Genomic DNA, 14,475 nt, shown 5'->3' with positions numbered 1-14,475 from the left:
CCAGGCACTATAGAAAGGCTATTTTAATGAAGCTGTGCAGAGGAGCCTTTTAGGAAAGAAAAAAAGTTAAAATGGCAAAGTCAATGTGTTTTTCATATCTTTTTTTATGCTCTGATTAGAGGCTAAGTGGACCCTTGAAACCACAATCTCTTTCCTTACTGAAATTTTATATTGCTCAGGTAATATGGGGTCATGAAAACACTGAAATCTTTATTTAAAAATCAACATGAATATTGAATATTGTAATAAAATACTTTCAGGAATAAGTAAGAGAAATGTTGCAAAACGAGACTTTGTAAACTGATATATAAGAGAAGGAAGATGGTGCATTTGCCTTTGGCACCTGCGGTTATCCGTTACCATAGTGTGGGAGCTTTCCACAATCAGTAGCTCTCAGCAATGCTTTGAGATAGGCTTGCTAAATCACTGAGAGACAGGTATTGATTTCTGTAGCATTTAGATGGCAAACTCCCTTTGAGTATCTGGGCACAAACTATTTGCCTGAAATCCTGCAAGAAGACAGAGACAAACCTGGAACTTGAGCTGGTGTGTCTGAATTCCCACTTATCATCTTCGCTGCCAGCTGGTCCTTTCCCTCTAGTATGATAATAGGTTCCTCTGAAGTTCAGCATTACTACATATAAGCTGCGCTTAGTAGGACACTGAATGTAGAGGGAAATAGGGGTTATGGTGTGACCCAGAAGTTTGTGTGTTTACCTGAGTTTGGCTGTGCGCTGTTCTTAGTGCTATGGTTTTGTTGTGATTCTTGGGTAAGAGAGGGCATGCAGTTACATTTCCTCTGGATTAGAGCAGCTCTGAATTTGACTGAGACTCAGTTCAGTCCTTGTTTTGTTACAGTTTGGCTCTCGGAAAGATTTACAGATAATTTGGTTGATGTATAGTTAACGTGGTTGAATCTTTCAATGGATTCATCTTACCAAATGATCCTGACGTCTCTGTAGCGTTTCTCTGGCCGTCACCTCAGCCTTCTGTCGGAGTTTGTATTTTCTTGTGAATGTTATGAGCAGTGACTTCGAATTTTTACAAATGCGTGATGAAAATGGCATAGTGTCATGCCTGCAGTGCTCTCTGAGATACCTGCTTGACGCTTACCTTGTCAGTAATGTCAGTTTAATCTATAGGAAATGGGTTTCACTGATATCATATAGGGTGGTTTTTGTTTTGTTTTTTTAGAATGTCTGATGATACATCTAACTGTGGAAAAACTTTTCCTTACCACTTGTCACTTTGTGTTTGCCTCAAAGAAGGAAAATAGATTTGCTTGATAAGACCTACTTTCAACAAACTGTTTGAAATGTTTTACTGACTAATTCTGTACTACCATCTATCCCACCTTCTGGCCAATCCCATTTAAGGACTTGTGCTCCTAACATGTTTCACATTGCCATATGCCCCTCTCACAGCCAATTTCATGGAGTAACATGCAGTTCTGGAAGATATAAAAGCCCTTAGCAATCTTGGCAGGATATCTATAAATAATTTCAGTCCCTGGTGTTGTTCTCTTCTCCCATGCCTCCTAACAGCACAGTGATTAAAGTATGCTTTTGTTCTTTATTGTTTGAACACTGTATCATCTTCCTACCGCATGGTCTGGGATTGGTGTCTGTATAGCTGGCCCATAGCAAGATCTTGCAACTTGCCTTTTTGAATACTGATACAGCTTTATAACTCTTTTGTGAAATACCAGTGGAATTTAGGATTTATTAGTTATCAAATGACCAGACATCTCCTCAGCTAGCTGTTGTAGGATGTAAATTATCTAAATCTAGATAATCTCACTTAGAAATCTAGATACTAAGAGTCATTTATTCTCAGTAGAAATTCCTTCATGTTCTCCCCAGTTATTAATGGATTGGAAACTCCTTGCATGGGGAGGAGAAGGAAAAATTCAGGCTGGGTTATATAGAAGAAAGTAAGTGGCCTGACAACGGAAGATATTTTGCCCCTTGGTGCTAGCCCCAGAAAGGCTCAGGAGCTTGCTGGTGGTGTCCCAGCATTAGCTGCTGCAGCAGGTGGAAGTAGGAGAACGTTCTGCTTCTCATGTGTGTATCTTGTTTCTCATACTGATCATATTGCTCTCAAAAAAAAAAAAAAAAAAAAAAAGTTTTTTATTTTAAATGCTGAAATGGGAAATGGAGTTCTAGGGCGCAAAAGAAGTTGTAAACTTCTGGGAGTCTTTATGTTCACACAAATACAATTTTTTAGCCCTGTTGACCATTTCTCCTCTCTTAGTCGGTCCTTGTCTGAAATCTTGCTTTTCCGTTGGGCAGTAACACAGAGGCTTGGGGAGGGATTTCCCTTTCAGATCAGAGGCAAAATCTCAGCAAAATTCCCTGAAGGCTGCAAATGCAGCTCTTCCTGCTTTACAGATGGAGAAACTGAAGCCTCGCGTGTGCACTGACTTCAAGCGTAAGCTGGCATATTTTCTTTTATCTTAGTAAACATGTTAAAAATCCCACCTTTAGTTATACTGGTTCAAGTTTCAAGTTCAAGTCTATGTAGAGAAGGGCAGAGAGAGTACAAGGAGTGACTTCCTTAAGGCTGGTCAGAAGTGATGATTTTATCCTGTAGAGTTGAATGGCTCCAGATGGCTTTTGTTGTACAGTATAAAAAATCTCTGAAGCTGTGTCAGAGTTCGCAGCCTGGCTGGTTTGGTCGCGCTCTCGGGGCACTGCTCCTGTGAGTTCCTGGTTGCTCTGCAGATTCCTGTGGAATTACGGATGAGAAAGTAACTTCCACAAAGAATAACTCGCCACAGCAAGCAGATGTTTAGTCACAGAGTAAAGGGCGTGAGGTAAAGAAAAGCAGCAAGGAGGGAAGAGCAGAGTTGCTTTTAAACTAAATGCTTTACAAAGTCTCTTCCATAAGATGGCAGCAGCTTATTCGTGAACTGGGCTGGGAGACTGATGTGAAAAGCTGTCTGCTGGAAGCCTTGTCAAACAGGCACTCACTCTTCATAGGTTTTACCCCTGTTTGCTTGGTGCGTGTCTCTTATAATTGTCCTACTGTAGATTAGTCAGGAGCGTTACTTTACGTGATAAAACGTTTTCTGGTTTTTGCTGGCAGGGGTGTTTCTTGGGGTGTTTTTAATGCAGGCACAGATGCTAAGAGGCAAACTCCGTGAGAGAGCTGTATCAGGCTACACCTCAGCATGCACAGCGGCTGACTGTACTGTCTGCAGAGGAAAGGGACAGACTATGGCCTATTTTGGATTTTTTTTAAATGATTTACTTTGTGCAGTTATTTCTTTAAAGTTGCTTTGGGCAGTTATTAATGCTGTGAGCAAAAGAAGTAGGAAAATAGTTGGGATTTTCTCTCCTCAACAAATGGAGATCCTATTCATGCCACAGTCTACCCAAGCACTTACTTCCTTTTTAGGAGGAGATAGTTGAGGCAGGGGGGATTTCTTTTGGTTTTGTCCAATAGAAGGCAGCATGAGAAAAACATTTCAGAAAAACTATTTCCTGAAACCTTTCTACATGAAGAATTCTATATTTCACATGTTTCCATTTTCTAAAGGTTTTCTGTATTTCCAGTGACATGTGGTTATATGTGCAGTGCATATTTATGCAGTTTGACTATTTCCTACTCTTGTACAATTTCTCTGCAGATAAGCATCAAACACTTCTCCAGTCAGTACCAAATATTTAATAGTCAGAAAATGCTCCGATACTCTCAAATAGAAGACTAAGTGAAAATTATGAATTATTTTCTCTGTGGTTTTGCTTATTCTGAATGGCTGGAAAACATGGGAGGAGCTGAAAACAACCTATTTTTGGCTTTCCCTGGTGCTTACGTTTACTCGTTAATATTAGTCATCTGTTTTTGTTTCCTGTGGCCCATTAGAATCCAATCCATCAAATACACAGGAATTGGCTACAAAGTTGTAAACTTGAAGAGTGGGAGAAACAAAACTCTGATATTTATCTTCCATTCACTTTTAAATAAAACTGTTTCAGTTCTGCGATTCCAGTTCCTGTGTGTTGATGGAGTAAAGCCATTGGAATACACTCCAAATGGGGTCAGTCACAAGCAAGCTCCAGCAATGCTCCCGTGTCCTCCTTCGTAATTCCAGCTTTGGGTCGGTGATGACCCCAGCAGATGATGAGCCAAAGTCAGCAAATGTGGATGACTTCTGTAGGCATTCTGCATTTCAACGCAGATTACTGACAACTGGAGCCTGATAGTCTAATCCCAGAAGTGAATTTAGGGGTGTATTGGACCTACTTTTCCACCATCTGTGATTGGTCACTTTAGCTCCTTTTTCTTTCTCTGCATCTTGTCCCAATCCTGACCAGTAAAGAATGACTTTCAACTTGCAAACTTTGGCCACTGGCAAAGTTTAAAGTCTTCGAAGAAGTTATGCTTGGCAAGAAATGCAGTATCTTAAGGGATCACTTCATTGTTACTTGTCTGCAGTGTGTGTGTGCTGCCTGATTTACACCAAGGAGACTCCTGGAACGTGTCCTGGTGGCTGGCTTGCTTGCTTTCTTTCTTTCTTTCTCTTTCTTTCTTATTAACTTGAAGGAAATAAAAAGAGAGATGAAAGGTTATTAGAATAACATTTAAAATGTTTTATTTATTCTAAAAATGTTCAAATTTTTCTATGAGTCCGCTTTCTTCACTTTTCAGAATGGAGCCTTATTGACCCCGAATCATTTGTATGGTGATAGCATCCAGAGTCTCTGATCAGGATGGCTCCAGAGGGCTTGGGGAAACAAGTGGGGTGAAATGAAATGGAAAAGTAAATTAGCACAGCTCAGAGTGCAGGGGGAACGGTGGGTGTGCAAAGTTGGCTCACAGCACTGAGCGCAGGAACAGATCAACAGAGAGCTGGAGCCAGCATGTGGAGGACCGAGTTCAAAGTAAAGTGTCCAGTTTGTTCAGCTTAGGTGGAGTGGATGTGACTGAGTGGGGATGGCCCAACATTTAGCTGTATGTTAACCTGCATAGGGCTTTTAATAGAGAGTGCTTTATTTTTCTTTTTTGTTTTGCAAAGCTTTGTTATGGAACAAGTTAATGACAATAATTTTGGTTAGTAACTAATTCCTTAGAGTAAATAGCTTTAAATAAATCATATTTCAGATGTTGCCACACATTACTTTGTTTTGGTGTTATCCACAAATAACTCATGACAATATTTTTGTGTTATAATACACCGTAATTTACTTGTAGCAAGCATGTAATTCCTAAGAGACAGAGTGATATTCAGTGTATATGTTCTTTGGTCCGCTTTATATTGAATCCAACACAATGGGTGCAGTTGAATGATTTAATGTCATCCTGAAAGAATTCACACAGGCTGCTGAAAAAGAAAACAGGCCATGGAAATAATTTGTAACTAAATGTGTCCATAAATATAGGGCTACAATGCACACAGAGGTTGTATAACACTGTCCCCTGCTGAACTTTTCAACAGTCATGGAACTCAACCCTCCTGTGGGATAAGAAAAAAGTATCCTGTTGGGTAAATTTGACCAAACACTGAATTCTGTGAAATGCTCCTTTCATGTAGGACAGGTGGACGTTTAAGATTCCAGGACAGCTCAGGAGAAAGATGAGATTCATACCAAGCATTAAGGTATTCTGTTTATTGACATAATGCTGGTTTGAAGTAAGAGTGAGCAATCCAAGAAATCTACTAAAACATCCCTGCCAAATGTAGGTAACGAGGGGAGTTTTCAAGTCTGCTGTGTATCAGAAAAAACAGTGTGCTAGCTTGCTGGGTGTCCAGGGAAAAATTATTCATTGGGTTGCGTAATAGCTCTAGTATTGGTTGGCCTGTGGGGGTATATGCGCAGCTGGAGTCGGCACTTGGAACGAATGTAGCTGTTCCTGTGATGGGATCCTGGCGTGACACTGGCGGTAGGCACTGACTTGCATTGCAGTAGAATCGATAGAAATTCAGCATTTTACTTGATCAGCCCGGTCAGCTGAGCCACATAATGGCATGGTGGTTGTTTCATAAGAATTAAAAAAAAAAAAAAGCTTACACAGTCACCCTTGATTTGCACTGCTTTTACCATACTGACTTTGTTTTGATTTTGGAGGGTTATATTTCCAAGTTGTCAATTTTCAACTTGGTGACTATTCTCCTTGTATTTACTGGAGAAATCATGTGATTCTGTGCATTAGGATGTTCATTAATTCTGTTCTGTTTCAACCATGTCAGAAACCTATTAAAAAGGGTTTAGAAAATTTCCATGCCAGATATTTCAATATGATTTAGACCATTTATTTTATTCTACTTCTAACTTATTTTATTTAAAATTATACTTGAAGGGTTTCCTGAACATGGGCCTGAATAAATTATTTTCATTTTAAAAACAATGGAAGCAACTTCAACCAATACTCGGAAGGATATTGCTAAGCAAGTGTACTGCTTGTTGTATGGCTTCATGTGCTATTCTTGAAATAGTACTTATGGCAGCTCTAAATCAGTGGGTGTTTTGTTTTGTTTGTTTGTTTTTAAGTAAAATTGTCCCTAGTGCTGCAGCACGATCTGCCGGTTAGAAAGCTTACAAGCCCCCGAATCCCACTGACGTCGGGGGGACTTTGTGTGGGGTTAGGGATCTGAGCTGGGTGAATTTTGGTGTGAAATGGAGTCTGTGGTGGGGAAAGTAAGGTTCAGAGTAATGCCAGTCCTCTTGCAGCATGTCCTGTAGAGGGAGAAAACATCTTTGACTGGGAGGGTTTAAGCAGCTTGCTATTTACTACTTTTCTAGTATCTTAAGGTAGTAAAAAACAGATTGAAGAGGCAAAACACAAATAGGAGTTTTCCTTGCCCCAGTGCGTTGGTACAGGCTGATGCTGTTTACCTTAAAGGTGCCAATTCTTTGAGAAATTGATACTCAAATACATACCAAGAAGCAGCCAATTTATGTACCAGAAATGACTACATGTGTTGCATAATTAGAATACCTGCCTCCACTTCTGAAATCTATCACCAATGGGCCTGCTTTTAATCTAGTGTCGTCTCTGCAGCTTATGAAATGAAATGTAGCTCAGGAGCGCGTTATGAGAACCAGATGGAGGGCCTGGCTCGAGGGCGCCTCACCTCCGAGACAGCACCTTGGCCTGCTCGCAGCGTATGGTATACCTTCAAATGATACCTTAATCCGCGATAAAGACAGACAGCTCACTTTTCCAAAATCAAAACCATATTCATCGATGGTAACGTCTTTCCAAAAAAGCACAGGCTACTTGCTCAGATATAGGCAGTTTGGAGCACCTTGTTATGAATAGCCCTAGATGACTACACATGGATAAGATAAAATCATTCAACTACCTAATAAATAAATCTGAAAGATATTCTAAGATGATGCAAATTCAAATACTAACTTGATTTATTATCCCAGAAGGATGTTTGCTCCACCTTGCAGTCACTGGATCCTGATTTATAGTACAAATTTTTAGGCTTTATTGTTCAAGGGAGAGCACCTTTAAAATATAGCTGGTCGACCTAGCTGTCTCTGCCCAGCTAGCTTCATGCTGCTTAAATTAATATAGCTTGTTCAAAAATGTAGTCAAATGGATGGGGTTTTAAGTCAGCAAGGATTCAGTTTTGGTAACTAAATGTTATTCCTACATGGTAAAATACCAGTAGAAGTAAAGTCAATAAACTCCAAAGGCAAATATATTAAAGAATTCTTATGCATCATGATTTTCCTCTTGCCATCGAGGGAAAACATTGTATTTTATACAGGAACTGAGATGTTTCCCTTTCTGTAGTCCTGTGTGGATTTAACTAAAGCAGCAACTAAGAGAAACAAGACGTTTCATAAAGAAAGCCTTGTTGATAATTATAGAGTGGTTGTAAGCGTATGTTCATAGCCTTTATTTTTCTTGTTCAGAACTTTATTATGAATCTTTAAGTTTCAAATGGCTCTTGATACTTTGCATGTGTGAGACAGATTTTAGGTAAATAAACATGACTTATTATTTTGGGACAATGCTTCAAATATATGTTTTAAAGGGTGAGTTCTTTGTTTGACCGCATATGATTTGTAGAAATTTATAAGCTAACTCTTCTAAACCAGATTATCAGATTGTAAATAGTATAAGACAGAACAAGAGGGAGAAATAAATACTGTTTCTAGTTAACAGTTTTAGTTTTAGCAAGTTACTGTTCCATTAAGCAGGGATAATTTAGTTATTCCAAGTGTTCCAAAGTTAAGCATAAAAACAAGAAAATGCTATGTTCATTTGCCATATCACAAGCCATGCTTATGTTTGTTGAAAAATAAGAGTCCTCGACAGCCATCTCTTGAACAATGTGTTGTGCTTTTTATCTTCTGTGTATTAGATCAGAAATAGAAATTGGTTGAGGATGCTTAGTTTAACAGTCTCTGTCTTTACAAAGATAAAATATCTTTTTGGCTAGGATTTTGCCTGTTGCTTGCAACCTTGTTGCTTTTTTAATCAGTCTCCAATGGTGTCATTTTTATAATGTAGCGCTGCAGATGTGAACAATTTAGTAGTAGCAGTAACCTTCAAAACATAAGGCATTCATTGATCTAAAAGAAAAACTCCAATCTGTGCAACCTCTTTTCTTTCCAGGTAGGGGCCTCTTTTGTAAACAGTTTATTTTAAACTCACACTCTTCTGAATGCCAAGTGATGTGACTGATGCAAGCCCATATGCTGCGTTATATGTCATAATGTTTGAAGCATTTTGTGCTTTGGGGAATTATTTTCACAAACCATTGATTCAAAAGACTGTGAACTTCAGAACAGCATGTTTTGAAACTTTGGAAGTCTTAACAAAAGACCTTTAATCCACCAGGAAGGTGTGATCTTCTGCTCACAGTTTACAATGCTGCTGTTTACAGCAGGAACACATTTGATGTATATCCAGATATAAGCTCCATGTAAGTTCTCTGCTGCCATCTGTTACCTCTGCCTTTTGCTAGAACTGCTAGCAAAATTAACCATACCAGTCCTTTAAGTTCATATTATAAGTCTAAAATTTCAGAGAGCCAGGCCTTAAGCTGTATTCCCTCTATTTTGAACTAGTACTATTTTAGTCAAGGAAGGAAAAAAGAAAATTTCCAACTGTTTTATAAATTATAACAAATAACATTATTGCTTTCTTAGATGCTAAAAAGCCAAGAACCTGTAGTCTGACCAGTTCAGATTTGTTCTGTCTAAAGCTGTCATGCTACTCCTTATTTGTGCTTTATTTGGGATTCCAACCACTTAAAGAATGTTAGCCCGCTAAGTGTATACAATGTATTTATTTTATTACACATTACATTGTTATTTGATGCCACACAGAGTTTTCAAGGTGGCTCAGAGTACAAGCAAAAGGGCAAATGTCAACCATTAACAGCTGCAACTTAAACCAGACCTGATACAGTAAAGGGGAAAACTTTCATCAGGAGGTGCTTGAGTGCCAGCAGTGAAACTTGCCCTTGGATGGTAAGACAAGTGGAAAGGGCTACAAAGGACTCCATGTTGTAGGTCTCGAATAGCAGGTGATCTTCTGGAAACACTGCAGTGGGAGGAAGGTGGTGGCAGAGCATCTCTGTAAGGGTAACTAGGACCCAAAACAAGTGATGGACAGGAGGGAGCAATGATGCCCTGTGACAGGAGCTCTACCAACAGGGAGAGGCACAGTGTTGATAGTAAATTTAAACCTGATGCACTGTAAAAAGGAAGCTGTGAATGAAATCAGATGTGGAGCCTGACAGGGCCAGGGCTAAAGCCAGTCTAATTTTACATTTGCAGCTGCACTGTCTATGCCTCGAAGGGATGTTTTGCATGGCTTAAGGCAATGATGAAAGCAGGAGATGGTGAGGACAGGGGTGAGTTAATGTCCTCCTCTGAGTCAATGTTCTCTGCCTTTCATTTGCTTTCTTTACAATATATATATATCACTATGAAGAGCCCAGCTAGAGTGAATTGTTCCATAAAGAAAAAAGCTAAGCTTTTCACCACCAAATCAATATTTCCTTAAATTTTGCCGGTGTCTACTGAACACCTGTATGATCTTGCTGTTGTAAATCATGTCATTTCTCACCCTAAACCATCCTGGCTGATATGTCCTCTCTCCTTCATGAGTGACATTTAGAAGTGGAATATTAGCAGTCGGGACAGGGACCATGTGTTCGACAGAGCACATACTTGGGTGCTGTGCAGATGATAATCTCTGAGTTACTTGTGATGATAACTTGGGGGAAACTTGGAATGCCTCAGTACGTGTGCCAGGTTCCTGGATTCCGACCAGGAGGATGTTATTTATAATAAACATCTGTATCGTTGCCCTCCATTACCATCTTGGATGCAGATTAGTTTGTGCAATTGTATTGCATGCAGATATATACAAAGTCTAGATTTCTCCTCAAAAAGCTTGATGTTTTGATAACTAACTAAATGAATAAACATATAACCTTTCAGAAACTGGCAGAACAGCATCTAGTTCTTGTTACCCTCTTTGTTTCTCTCCACCTTTTGGCTCTCACCATAATTGAAGACAACTGCTCTGGCCACTCAGCTCACCATCTGCAAGATGAAGTTATACATCTTAGGATTAAGGTTTCCAGACATGGCACCCAGCTGCCAGCATATTTCTTACCCTCTGGCATGTTCTGGGCCTCTGCTTTGGCCTGAGAGTTGTATACCTGTCTCTGGGACTGCTGAGGATGCTCTTTCAGCTGTAGTGGATAGTACTGTATTCCTGCGTTGCTCTCTATAATTTTATGCAAAGGGAAATGAATGGGGATATTGTGAGAGCCAGTTTTATGGAGCTAATACTAAGCTCATTTTACTTGCAGTCATATCCAAAGCAATTAGGTTATTCACAGAACCGATGCCTAGCATTTTTATGTGACATAGATGCAAGCTGAGGAGTACTCTCTGCTGTTGCGCCATGGTTCAGAATACCTGCTTACTTCCATAACAATAGTGGTTGATTTGCCATTTCATTTTATTTTTAGTAGAGTGGGATTATCAGAAAGCTGTTAACATTTTCAGAGAGAAGGTTAATTCTTTCAAGTGGCTTCATGCCATTAGGTAGGAATGTAACCACTCCAGCATAGCAGTTTGTCCACAGAGAGGAAAAATAACCCTTCAAAACCCTGGCACTAGTTCCACAGTAGAGCTAAATTACTGTAGCAGATTGAAATGAAAGACTTGCGTTTTTAAATATGCATGTAAATGAGGCACGTGCACAGATTGGCATAGGACAGGAATCCTAATTTGCATGTAGGCCTTGGGATTTGCACACACACACAAATGCAATTAAAAAATAGTTGAGCAGAGCAAATATAATGCAAGACTGAAGGGACGAGTTCAGTGTTCTTACAGCAGTGTTGTGTAAGAAGAGCTAGGCAGACTTTGAATATTCAGTGTTTTCTTTAGTAGACAGGTACCAGGACAGCTGAGGACAGCTCTTCACAAGTGACCAAGAAAGCCTGTTATGGCATGTTCTCTAGGCTTTGCATATGAAGTAAGAGCTCCTCAGCTGCTGTTTGCAGCTTCCCGGACACAGTGTAATAGTCTGGACAGCCTGTATTTACTGGGCAGGTGCCCTCCTGTCCCAGCAGCTGAAACATGGGACGTCATTTTGTCCTGTACTTTGGCAGAGCAATGCATAATTTGATTTAGATTTAAGAGAGCTTGTTTGTCTAGTGGAGCTGCTGTATGACCAGTTCTCTTGGGGCCCAGGAGGTAGGGCTCGCCAGGCAGCAGGCTGCGTTGTGCCTCCCTGCGTGCCCCCTGGGAGGAGCAGGGCAGTCCTGGCACCCTCGGGGCCGCCAGCTGTGTCCGATGGAGAGCGTCGTACCCTGCCACGTGCCACGGCATGCAGCACTGCCCTGCGATAGGCCCCTTGCGGTTGGAAAAGTACCCATCCGCTTGGAGACTTGTCATCGTGACTAGCACAGTCAAGCTTTTCTTCTTCTTTTTTATCAGCCATGAAAAAATGCCTCCTTTAATTGCAGAAATCTGGTCATCCTAGAGTCCTGCGTGTGCAGTTAAAGGCCGTGTGGTCAAAGGGGGTGGCTGAGCCTGGTAGTGGTGCCACGTTAAAGACCCACCTCTGCCAGGTGGCCAGGTGCCCAATGGCCAGCCTTGCCATTGATGGGTACAACGGTTACTTGGGCAGCAAAGCGAGGCTAGCCATACTGCAGCCTTGGGACTAGTCACTTCAGTATCTTATGGCTTGTTTCAGAACTACAGTGTCTTGTTTCCACTCTGGTTTCATGTGATTTATTTGTATGCTTAAAACTTTGAAGATTGGCTGAGCTGAAAACTTTCTTTAAGGTAAAATCCACATACCTCTTAATGAAGAGGTTGTGTTTTAAAGTACTAGTAGGTATTAGTTCACTAACGTCAGGCTGTCTGACAGCATTACATTTTATTGTTCTAGGAGGTGACTTTCAGATGTGATGGTACTGCAAAATAATCATAGGTGTGATTTAGTAGCAAAGTATGAGCACTGGATTGGGACTTCATTGATCTGTACTGATGAAGTGACTGACCCTGACCCAGACGCTGTTCAGTCGAGCAGGTTCAAGAGCTGTGCTTTGTTGCTGCTTAGACCCAGCTTATGTATCATATTTTTGCTTTTTTCAGCTGTCTTGGAGAAAGCTGCACAGAAAGTTTGTGCTGTCATTTATGCTGTCAGTGCATGTGTGTATATTCTTTTCCAGCCCGATTGCTGGCTGTGTTACAATGCACCAAATAATCACTTTTTTAAAGTTGGTTTTAAAGATGATTTAAAAAAAAAAACCCATAAAGAGAGTCATGGGGTGGCTTTTCCAATAACATCTTGAACTTGTAATTCTGCAATGTTGTCTTTGAGCCATTAATGAAATCCATATTGCAGGGATGGCCTTGAAGTAGTGGAGGAAGGAAAAAGCAGCTGTATTTGCTATCCTTTACTATCCTATCTGTGTTTTTCATTATGTTCTCTTTTATATTTGTTTTGGGGTATACTTTCTGGAGCAAACAACCTGCCTAGGGCTGGTGTGTTGCAGGGAGCGGGTTAAACACTTGGTCCAGCTTCTCTAAGTGTCAGTTGTGACCCTGCAACCTGTTAAGCCAAACACAGAAGTGCCTCAGGAGGGAGCAGCATTTTCTGCCAGTGAAAGTTCTGGCATAAATATTTGACTGAATTATTGTGAATTTATTACCAAAAAAAAAAAAAAAAAAATCCCAGCCAGCAAGATACTGCCAGAATTAGCCTAATGATCCAAGCATTTTACACAGCTGATGACCAGAATAGTTTTATTCTCTCTCAGAATGACACATTGGAATAATATTAGCTGAATGTCTGTAGCCTGGTTGGAGCGTCTCCTTCCAGACACATAATTGTTACTGTCACCTCTCGTGCTGTATGGTATGCAAGGCTAATGCCTATGAATTTTGCCCATATGCTTTTTAAGTGCACTGAAGGCAGTCAGCCTTGAATTCTGAACAGATAGTGATGGCTCAATTAATAATGGACTGAAAAGCACAAAATTCAAGCATGTGCTAGAGTGCATGCATTAGCTAGATATTTTTTCAACAAGCTGTTAGCTAGTCTATATGCTACCATCGTAGAGACAAGGAAATTCCACTTAGATAACTGAAGTACAATTCCTCTTTGATCAGGTTTGCAGAACTGGATTCATTGTGCTTTTTCCTATTTCATTCAAACCCTGACTGTTTATAGTCATTGTGGAGTGGAGGGTTGGGACTCAGATGGAAGAAGAGAGCTGCAGAGAAGGGTTTAATCCAAGTCAGCTCTCTATAGAATTCAGACAAATCTTCCCCCTAATGAAAGACTACAAAACTGAAACAAAATTTATTAGACACTGGCTACATTTAAAAAAGATCAAAATAAAATGGGCACATCTCTGCTTGATGTTTGGCTCTTCTGGTAACTAATTTCTCCCAAACTGAATTTGCACATTTGTAATGCAAAATGTTTTACTTCACATTAAAGTAAGAGTGTTTATTTATGCAGTTTCATTTCCAATAAAAGCTGTGCTTTACAGTGCATTATACAGAATGACAGCGGTGCACTGAATTACAAGGTCATGCTATAGATCATACTCACCCTGCCAAACACCCAGTAAGGAATTTTGAAGTAAGCTGTAGTAAGGGGCTGAGCAGCGAGCAGAGCCAGAAACAATACAGGTTAGAAAAATGTTTGTTTTAGTTAGTGAAAGAAGAAAGAGTTTGACTTATTAGAGAGGCTTTTCTTACTGTATTCATTCTGGGTCCAGATCCTGGAAAGAACATTTGGGATGGGACTTCCTGTAGTTGACCCTGATCTGTCCTCAGAGCCTCATGTGTTTTGCTCTAAACCATGGAATACTGGGTGTGTTTTGAAGATCTGACTAGCAGCTTATGCTCTGCACTGTTACGTTACCAGTTTCTTGCCTTATTCCAGAATGTGTATGAGGCTACGCGTCTTGTGAAAGGTGGGAAACTGTCATCCTATGCATATAGATTATGTGTGCGCTAC

The sequence above is a fragment of the Dromaius novaehollandiae genome, chromosome 2 (genome assembly GCF_036370855.1).
Source record: "Dromaius novaehollandiae isolate bDroNov1 chromosome 2, bDroNov1.hap1, whole genome shotgun sequence".
Classification (NCBI taxonomy): Eukaryota; Metazoa; Chordata; class Aves; order Casuariiformes; family Dromaiidae; genus Dromaius; species Dromaius novaehollandiae.
This window is presented reverse-complemented; position numbering follows the sequence as displayed.